Source organism: Corapipo altera, unplaced genomic scaffold (assembly GCF_003945725.1).
Source record: "Corapipo altera isolate COAL_440 unplaced genomic scaffold, ASM394572v1 61153, whole genome shotgun sequence".
Taxonomy (NCBI): domain Eukaryota; kingdom Metazoa; phylum Chordata; class Aves; order Passeriformes; family Pipridae; genus Corapipo; species Corapipo altera.
The window spans coordinates 464,382-473,859 of record NW_020884958.1 but is presented as its reverse complement, the minus strand read 5'-3'; the positions used below and the strand labels follow the sequence as shown (position 1 = coordinate 473,859).

At 43.0% G+C, this 9,478-nt stretch overlaps 1 protein-coding gene across 4 annotated transcripts in view; it reads left to right on the top strand.

The window, feature by feature from the left end:
• The first annotated feature begins 8,652 nt into the window (after positions 1-8,652).
• ZNF462 (zinc finger protein 462) overlaps positions 8,653-9,478 on the top strand; it is a 92,036-nt gene continuing 91,210 nt past the window's right edge. For 2 of the 4 annotated variants that reach the window (XM_027663804.1, XM_027663801.1), the window contains exon 1: positions 8,653-8,824. The gene's annotated coding sequence lies outside the window, so the exon portion shown is untranslated. Of the gene's footprint in view, positions 9,078-9,234; positions 9,348-9,478 lie in introns of those variants that run through there. The other 2 variants (XM_027663802.1, XM_027663803.1) reach the window with 2 other exon arrangements.

Genomic DNA, 9,478 nt, shown 5'->3' with positions numbered 1-9,478 from the left:
CTGCAGCCAAAATCACCACCTGAGAACAGAACAGGCAAGCAGCAACAAGTATGATAATCCTGTCTAGAGACAGGGAGCAATTTTCACTGCAAATTCAACTCAACTGGAGCTAAACTGGCTGCAGAATAGACCTGATTATATTCCCCACATATGTAATCTACCTACTTTTACTTCTGAAGAGCTGCAAACTTGCTGTTGTCCTCAACTTTTTCATCCAAAACATGAATCTTTGCTGTTTTCCCTGAAGCTATTAATTTCTTTGTGGCTGTTCTGAAAATATTTGGCTTGGTTACCTTTGCTACAATCACTGTTCTGGTGGAATTCCTGATACCCGCTATGTCTCTTTCAATCTGTTCAAGATACTACTGCCAAATATCAAATCGTGAGTCCAGCTACATCTCAGTGTTCTCCTAAATCCCCTTCTCTGGTTACTACCTACCATCATGTCAAATTTGAACATTTCTTTTCCTTCTCCCCCACCCCTCCTTTTTTCTTATTTTTCTCCTCCTCTTCCCCTTCCTGTCTCCTTTCCTTACCCTGGATCCTGTTGAACAAGCAGTGTACATATGTCATAACCATCTCTCTATTCAGCTATTTAAAATCTGTGCATTGTCCCTACATTGGCCATATTTCCTTTGTTATCTCTTCCAAGCCCTTCCTTAAGGTGCACTTTCCACAAGAAATTGCCTCATTTATCAAGTGTGTGTGTGCATGAAGTTTTCAAGACCCAGAGCAGAAATCATGCTAATATAATATAAGTAACATATCTGCTAAATCTCTGCTCAATCATATCACTTCTCATTACATTCCACGTCAAGTTTTGATGCTCGGCATGTTTTACTATTAGAATAATAAGTACCAGCTTGATTGCAGCAATATCTTTTGAAAGACTACACAGAAAAGAGTACCACCCACTTGCAGTTGTCAGATTTTCATATAAATTAGTTCATTACTGAGGAAATTATGGCTTTTTTTTTTTCTGCCATCTTCTTTAGAAATTGATTCAAATATTAATATATTGATTGGACAGGTGGCATTTACATAGAGACTGATACATATAAGTAATTGTTACCTTTCTGAAGACAGAATGGGATGCTGAAATGTTTTTGTAATTATAGGTCAGGATTTTTTCCAAGTGTACTGGTCTATTTACAGACTTACTTTCTGTGTTCTCCTTTGCATCTTTCCTTTGTGCTACCTTCTTCCTACTAACAGCATCCACCCACTCACCCTAAAGACCAAAATATAGCCTGGGTTTCCATAAAAGAGATGGAAAATCCTGATACTGAAATGGTGCTGACAAAAAAGAAGCAAAACCCACCAAGCTGTTTCCACATGTTAGTGTAAAAACATCACTGTGTGGAGCCTCAAGACAGATAAGAATGGCCATAGATTATGAAGTATATTTTGAAATGTACAATGTATCACCTGCTTCCGTAAATATGAGATTATGTTTCATGACAGTGTGTCTGCCCACCTCTGACTAGATCAGTCTGTAATGTAATCACTGTAAATATGAACTCGCATTACAAATTATGGGTCTTCAATTCTGGAGAACACAACAACCAGCTGTGAGGATAAAAGCTGGAAACAATGTCTTCTACATAATTGACACAACATGAGCATAGGTGAGATGTTACAGAAGAAGGGCTGCTCCTTTGAAATACAGTGCATTAAAATAAATTAATGCAGAGAGAACTCCGCAAAACTGTGGTTTAAAATGAAAGGAGGTCAAGGTGGGCATTAGGAGACTGAATAACTCTGGAGAGATCAGAAAGGGTAGCAGAAAAAAACCATAATTTTCAAAAACAGGCTAACACTTTACGAGCTATCAATAAACTATAGTTAAACAGACAGAAACATGTAACTTCAATACGTAACACCTACAAGTAAAAAACCAAATATCTAAACTACTGAAAGGAAATGGTAAAGATTATTAACCCAATTAGATACAAGAATGATCCAAGTAGAAGGTTTAGATTAGCAGTTTCTCCATTGGAGCCAATTAAGCCAACCAAATTGCATCAGCTGAGTATTTGGCTGATGATGTGGAGGTGTGGAAAGGAAAAAAATTAAACAGTGCCATAAATATATGGGATTAGAAAAAAATCAATCTTTCAACAGAGATAAAAGGAGAGCATATGGATCAGGAAGACCTTCATCTTGTGTTGGTCACAAACTTAAAATCATGCGAAAAATCTTCAGAGGCTTTTGCTGAAACATCTCCAGAGTAGCAGCGACAGTGACAAGCTCAGAAAGAGGAAAGGTGTGCCCAAAACAAAGGACATTATTAGAAGACGACAGCTGCATGCACTCCAGCAGTGTTTGACTTTCCGTAGTATGCATCCCTATGCTCAGAGGAAAAATGAACTGGAATTGACCGACATGTACAACTGGGACTTCAGTAAAAGCTGAAGAAGAAACAACTTCATTAGGAAATAAACTGCAAGTTGAAGTACTTCAAAACTAGGAGATGAAACACATTGTTTCATTTTTATATCTTCAAAGACACGCAAGATGGGAAATCAACTGTGCCTGAAATCCTTCCACAGGCAACAAAAATACCTACCGAAGTTGCTTCAAAAAATGAAACTTGGGCTAAATTTGTAATGTATCAATAAAAATGTCATCAAACTGCATATACCAGACAGATTATTCAGCAGTACCAGACACTTCCCTACAAAGCCAAAGATGGCCTTGATCAATGTTATGGTGTGCCTAGAAAAATTAGATATCAGAAATACTGGCTAGGAAGTGGAACTCAAACCTTTTTGGAAGCTGTATATTATACAGGTTGATTAGGACATACAGAATAGAAATTATTTGACTGGCATTTGAGAGCTTAAATTTTAGAAATACTGGAGTGTTAGAGAGACATATGAAGAGATACAAGAGTTGTATTTAGCTCTTAGAAAGAAGGGGAAATGCATTTCTTGAGGGTATGCAAGTAAAAATAGATTTGTATTGAATTGCATAAATCTAGTAAAATATATTGGGGGGAGGGAGAGCCACACACTGAAAAATGACCGGTAAATATAGCCAGAAACCACTTGTATCTAACCCACACATTCAAAATCGTTTCACAAATCACTCAGTACCTATCCCTTCTGAAAACAAAATCGAAATGTTTCTCCCTTGAAATCTTCTTAGTAGTGAGTATAATGCAATATTGGGATACCATGTTGCTAAACTAACCAGCAAACAGCTGTCATTGTCCGAAAGTCAGATGTTGCAAAGTAGATGCAGTTTCAATCTCATTGACTCCATCTAAAACCACACTAATGGTAAATGAAATCCAGCTGTGTCTTTTGAAGGACTGAATTTCATACAACTTAATTTGCACTTCTAGCAAAGAATATTTTGCTTCTAAAGATTTCAAAAGTGCAAAGTGAATTTGATTAAGCTTCATGGTCACTGCTTTTTAGTAGTAAGAAATGAAGTCAGGATGTGCCTTTAGTTGCTTACATATCCTTGTTATGGTAATTACAGATTTTCCCAAAGTCAGTTTGTTGTTTGTGATGGATAAAACACCCTTTTGACTAGACTGCATTCTATTATTTTATTAAATAAAACTCATCATTGAGAAGAAACAAATAACAACAAACTACTTACTGAAGATCAAGGGCCATTTGTGATTCATGTTTCGGTTGCTACGGATGTGTTCTGTTTGCTTCCAACACAATTTTAACACTAAAAAAATTTTTTTCATTACCTCTACTGCGAGATTCATGGGGCTCTAAACACATGGTTTTTTCTCCTGCCTGCACTTTTAGAGATGTTCTTAGATTGGGGAAGTGTGACCTGTGGTACTCACCAAATCCACCCTGAAGTCTACCACAGCCTCCCAACACTCATTACTAAATTCAATTAGTGATTTTATAGAGTGAAATCACTCTCTTTGTAGAGTGATTTCTTGGGTCCTGGTCCTATTGAAGAGCATCTGAGGAAACTCAGTGACATTAATAAAACAAAACTATGAGTTTACCCAAATATCTGACTGCTGAAGATTCAGTTTTCTCCAAGGAGCAAAATCTATATTTCTAATAATTGCTACTTATACATCTATCAGATAAGGAAGTGACTTCCAACACTGAACATGGTCCTCACCATCACAGTTCTTTTAAGCATTCCCAGCAACACAAAAATATATCTTTCTATGGGTTTTCAACACATGTACTACATTCTAAGATGTCCTTGAAGACAAAGTGATCTCACAGTGAAGAGCTTGTTCTTGGAGACTTCAGTCTGAGCTCTGCCAGAAAGAAAACATTTCAGATTTTGTTAGCAGTTTGAAAGTTGTACATTTGAATAGAAGAATTTCCTGAAGAGTTCTTAAGAGCCTAGATTTGACTATTTACATGTAAACTCTCTTGAATCTGCTGTCTTCTATAAAAGTATTTTCTTAAAGAAAACTTTGCTGATGAGATGTCCCTTGTTTTTCAGGGATTCGAGTGGTACTTCCGTGCTTCCAACCAACTAGTTTCTACTCAAAATCCTTTCACAATAAGGAAAACCTTGGAGGTTAAAAAAATATGAGTTGCCAGGGCAAAGGTCAGATCAGCACATTACTAACCTTTTCAGACAGGAAAGTGAAATTCTCTCAATAGCTGCAGAACATAATATTCTACAGACAGACTGATACTCAGTTCTTCAGAGAGCTGATACAATACTTGCCTCTTGCATAAAGATGCAAAACCTTGGCTCTGGTAGGATAAAACAGCCTTGAAGAAAAGAGAGAATAAACAGGAAGTTTCTACAAACTTGTAGGAGAAGGAAGAAATTCTTCCAAATGTGGGGAGAAAAAAGAAAGGTATTTCCAGTTTCATGACTGGGCATTAACAGTTGCCTTACTGTTGATTATGTATAAAGATTTTTCTTCCAGTGTCTTATTTTCCACATTGGTTTCCTGGTATCTTCTTCTCACTAAGACTGTTCACTGTCCACGCTGAACATGCCAGGGTTTGCCATCCCGAAGAGCTACTTAGAGCCCATGGAGAAGCAGGTTTGGCTGGGGGATACTAAAAAAATAAAAAAGTCAAAATATAGCATCATGAGTTTTCTACACTGTCTGCTCACTCCTCTGCTGTGGCCTTGCCACAGTGGCCTCAGCTTCCAGTGGCTACAGGAGCATTCATGCAAACCCCAATCACTGCACACCAGCAAAATCCTGTCTTGGGGATGAAGTGCTTGGGATCAGGCTCAGGCATGCCAGATTTTCTGGGTGAGGAAAGATGTCAATCCTGGGAGACTGGAAAAATGGTCTTTTTTTTTTTTTTCCCCCTCACCGCAGGCTTTCCTTTCCCTGTCTACATGGTGGAACATTGACCATCTACCCCAGGATCGATGACGAAGGATTCAAGTTTTTATTTAAAAGCAAGAACATCCCCTTCCTGTGGCTTCAGCCGATACGACAGTGGGACACCACCTTTGCTGGGAAGACGGACAGAAGCTGAAATCCCCTTGGTCCCTCACCCCCGACTGCAGAGTGGGACTGCTGAGCATCTTGTGGGTCCGTCCCGGTAGCCCCCGCCCGTCCGCACTTGGCAGGGGAGACCCACGGCTATTCTGACTACAGCCTGACGTCCTCTGGCGACCCAAATGCCAACACCCAGAGCGGAGCAAACTGCCTTCATCAGCCTTAATGGGACAGTTAATCCTCCGGGATAATTAGGACCAGGGGGCTGCCAGTACGGTTACCCTCTTTATTGCTGGGCACGGCGCCGGGGCGAGCCAGGGAGGTTCCCCTCGCCTCCAGTGGCCTCGGCATCTAGAAGAGCCGAAACCAGCGGTCCGAGGGCTCCGGGGAGGCTTCCCCCTCTCCTCTGCCTAGTGGTTGCTTCTTCAAAGCCCAGCGTGTCCACCTCGCTGTTGGCGTTCCCCGGCGGCGCTCAGAGCGCAGTGGGGATGGCAGAAAGCCCGTGGGAGGAAGTTATGGACCACCCGATCCCTGGGGAGAAGCCTCCCGCCCCGTGTACCCCCCAGCACTGCCCTCCAGAGCCCGGATTCCTCTGGACACTCCTATCTCCTCCCGGGGACGGCGGGTGAGTGTCCGGACACCCGCTTTCCCCGCCGAAACACGGGGGTCTCCTATGGGACCGGCGCAGGAGAACCGCCCCCCCCCCCCCCCGCCAAAACGACGGGAGGAGGGGCGATAGGGCGGGAAAACACTTCCAGACTATCTCCATGAAGATAACAGTTTCTTTCTGGTCAGAAGTACCGTGTTTTGTGGTTGTGGTTACTCTCCCTTTTTTTTTCCCCCTCCCCCCCTTTGTTCTTCTGTGTTTTGTTTTGTTTTTAATTTAAAATGTAATGCTGAGAGACAAAGACGTAAATTATCTGCCTCACCGTTGATGGTACGTCAAAGATTGCAAAGCCCAGGCGCTCTATTCCTGCGATGAGGATGATTTATAGAAAATTGTAGGCAGAACACATGCACATTCTGGCAGTCGTAAAGACAGTCCCTCCCTTTCCCTTAATGTTCTTTTATCAGCTTCTTAGGAGGTGCCCGCTTCGTTTGTCTGCATGAAACCAGTAGTCTTAGTAGGAATCCTCAGTTTTGGTGTTTTTTCCCCTTTTCCTTAAGAAGGATTCTCTAAATCCAACAGTGCTCTTTTGCCCAGATATTATCCTTCCTCCCATTTCCCACAGCACTTGTTTGGGGTGGGGGTGGGGGGGGGGGGGGGCGGAAAGAGGGGAGAGGAGGAGGGAGAAGATCTTTCTCCTGTTCAGTCATTAACTTGCACGGCTCAAAGAAAGAGAAGATTTAATGGGAGAGATCCTTCCTGTGTGCTTTGTACTCACAGCATGCTTGAAGAGGGGAAGATCGGAGGGTGCATGGGTTTAGTATTTGACTAGTATCTGGGCTCCCGATTTTTGTGGTTTGGGGTTTTTTTTGTTGTTGGTTTGGTTTGTTTGTTGGTTTTTTGTTTGTTTGTTTGGGTTTTTTTTGTTTTTTGTTTTTTGTTTTTTTGTTTTTGCTCTTGCTAGTGTTTCTGAGTTTGGTCTTCAGCTGAGCTGTGAGAGACAACGAATTTCTAACGTGCCTGACCTCTCCCAGAGCCAGTAAAATCTGAACTCAAATTTTATGGAGATCACCTCAGGTTCACCACTCATACAGAACTTCCTCGGAGTAGGAGAGGATCTCCCCCTTCACCTGAACCGGAGCTTCGTGGTTCTAGTCTCTCTTCCACCCATGCAAACTGCAGAGCTTGAGGGCTCGAGAAACTCCACTGATGTTCCAATACCAGTCATGCCCTTGTGCTCAAATTGATTTTGCCTCTCTTCCGTGTATTGATTTACTAAATCTGCACGTAACCCCTAATTCCTCTCCCCCCATCCCAATCCCCCCTTTCCGCGCTAGACATAACCCTAAAAAGAATCTAACCTAGTGCAGTATAAAGATTGGAGGGGGGGGGAGGGGGACTGAGGTGGGGGGTGTCGAGCAAAAGAAGTAACTCAGGCCAATGCTTAACAGAAAGGACACTAAATAAAAATGCAGGCTACAGCCCCTTTGTCTGCTTGCCTTCATCACCCAGATACCTTTCTTTGTGAGCCTTGGTCGTTAGTCTCCACGGTTTTAAATACTCAGTCACAAAGAAGCAGCCAACTAAGTGTTGGAAGGCATAAAAGTTATTTTAAGTAGATTTATTTATTTTATTTTGCAGCCAAAAACGTTTCACCAATGTAGGAAGTGATTCTGGTGATCGGTAGTACAAGCTCTCTTTTCTCTCAAATGCTTGTGAGAAATAAAAAACCTGGAGATAACTGTCTTTATTTCCAGGAGTAGACTTCAAAATACGTGCCAGAAATGGACAATTTGAGTGTCCTTTCTCCACATCAAATGCGAGCTGGAAGGGGGATTAAAAAGCAACCACGTGGTAGATCTAGTTTTATACTTTCCAACCTCCAGCTCCATTTATGTTCTTTACCCTGCTCAGGGAAGATTAGCCTCTAGATGGATGTGTCCGAGGGATCACCTTGGGGGCAGCTCTGCATGTAGAAACCGGTTTTTGCCATGGCTGGAAGAGAGCTATGACCCAGCAGAGCGCTCCATCCGAGTAGCTCCCCCAGCATCGCAGGAGCTGCTGAGCACTCCTGCACAGGAAGCTTTGTGAAGGCAACAGCTTGGAAGGGGAAGATCTTCAGATCTTTCCCCCTTCTTCTCCTCCTCCCTGGCCTGTGAGTGATTCAGTATCCCAAACTTTAACTTTTTGTTACCACCTTCCTCCTCTTAATCTCCTTCATCTTCAACACCTCCTTCTCTATCACTACCATCTTCTCCATCTGTCTGCCTCCTGGATCTTTCTCTCGTTTGTTTGCTTTCCCCCCTCCTCTTCCACGTTCCTCCTCTTTCTTCTTGCCTTTTCCTCCTCTCTTTTCTTCTCTTTTCTTTCTCCTTTTCCTCCTTTTCCCCTACACGTTGTTGTTGTTGTTAGAAAGGATTCTTGCACCCCCTGGTGCTCTTGCGTTTTGTGTGGTAGGAGAGGAGATTGTCTTCTTTCTCTGTCTCCCTCTGGTTGCTCATTATTCAGAGAGAGACACAGAGGGTGAGAGAGAGAGAGAGAGAGAGACGGATATCTCAGGTCATCTGCAGCTGCAGCAAACCAGTGAAGGAGAGAGAGAGAGAGAGAGAGAGAGAGAGAGAGAGGGAGAGGGAGGGGGGGGGGGAAGCAGGGAAAGATGGCGATCCTCCATTGCTGAGACCTGGCAAGGAGCACATGAGACTCACAAAACAACTTCCACAACAATAACAAGAAGAGCTAGGCAGGGAGGAAGAGGAGAGGAGAGGAGGCAGCAGCAAGAGCAGCAGTGCCGGGACGCTCCTGTAAGTTCTTGCAATTAAAACCCATCTCTGGTTTGGCATTGGAGAGATCATCTCTCGTTTGTATGTGTGTGTTTTGTTTAGTCTTTTCTGCCTGTCTTTCTTTTCACCACCTTCCTCTGAATCCATTCATTCCGTCAACGGAGGAAGGAGGAAGAAAGAAAGGAAGAAAAAAAAAAGAGAAGAGAGGGGAGCGAGAGCGGGGTGTTTTGTTTGAGAGAGAAGTCTCTTGCATGGAGGAGGAGAAGAGGAGGAGGTGCTGGTGGTGGTGCTGGTGGTGGTGGTGGTGGTGGGAGGAGGAGGAAGGCGGTTAATTAATTTTTTGTTGTTGCATTACGGAGGGGGGTGGGGGGGGCAATATGGGGAGATAAGTGAGATACCAGCCGAGCTTTCGGGGTGGGGGGTATCGAGTGGATATGTGTGTGTGTGCGAGGTCTGGATGGTGCTGTGCGTGTGGACTTGGATCAGAAACGGGAGACACACGGAGGAGAGAAAAGCTCCGTGCTGGCACGACCCAGGCAATCGGGTGACCTCTTTCTTCCTTCCTTCCTTTCTTTCTCCTTTCTTTCTTTCTTTCTTTCTTTCCTTCTTTCTCTCTTTTCTTTCTTTCTCTTTCTTTCTTTCTTTCTTTCTTTCTTTCTTTCTTTCTTTCTTTCT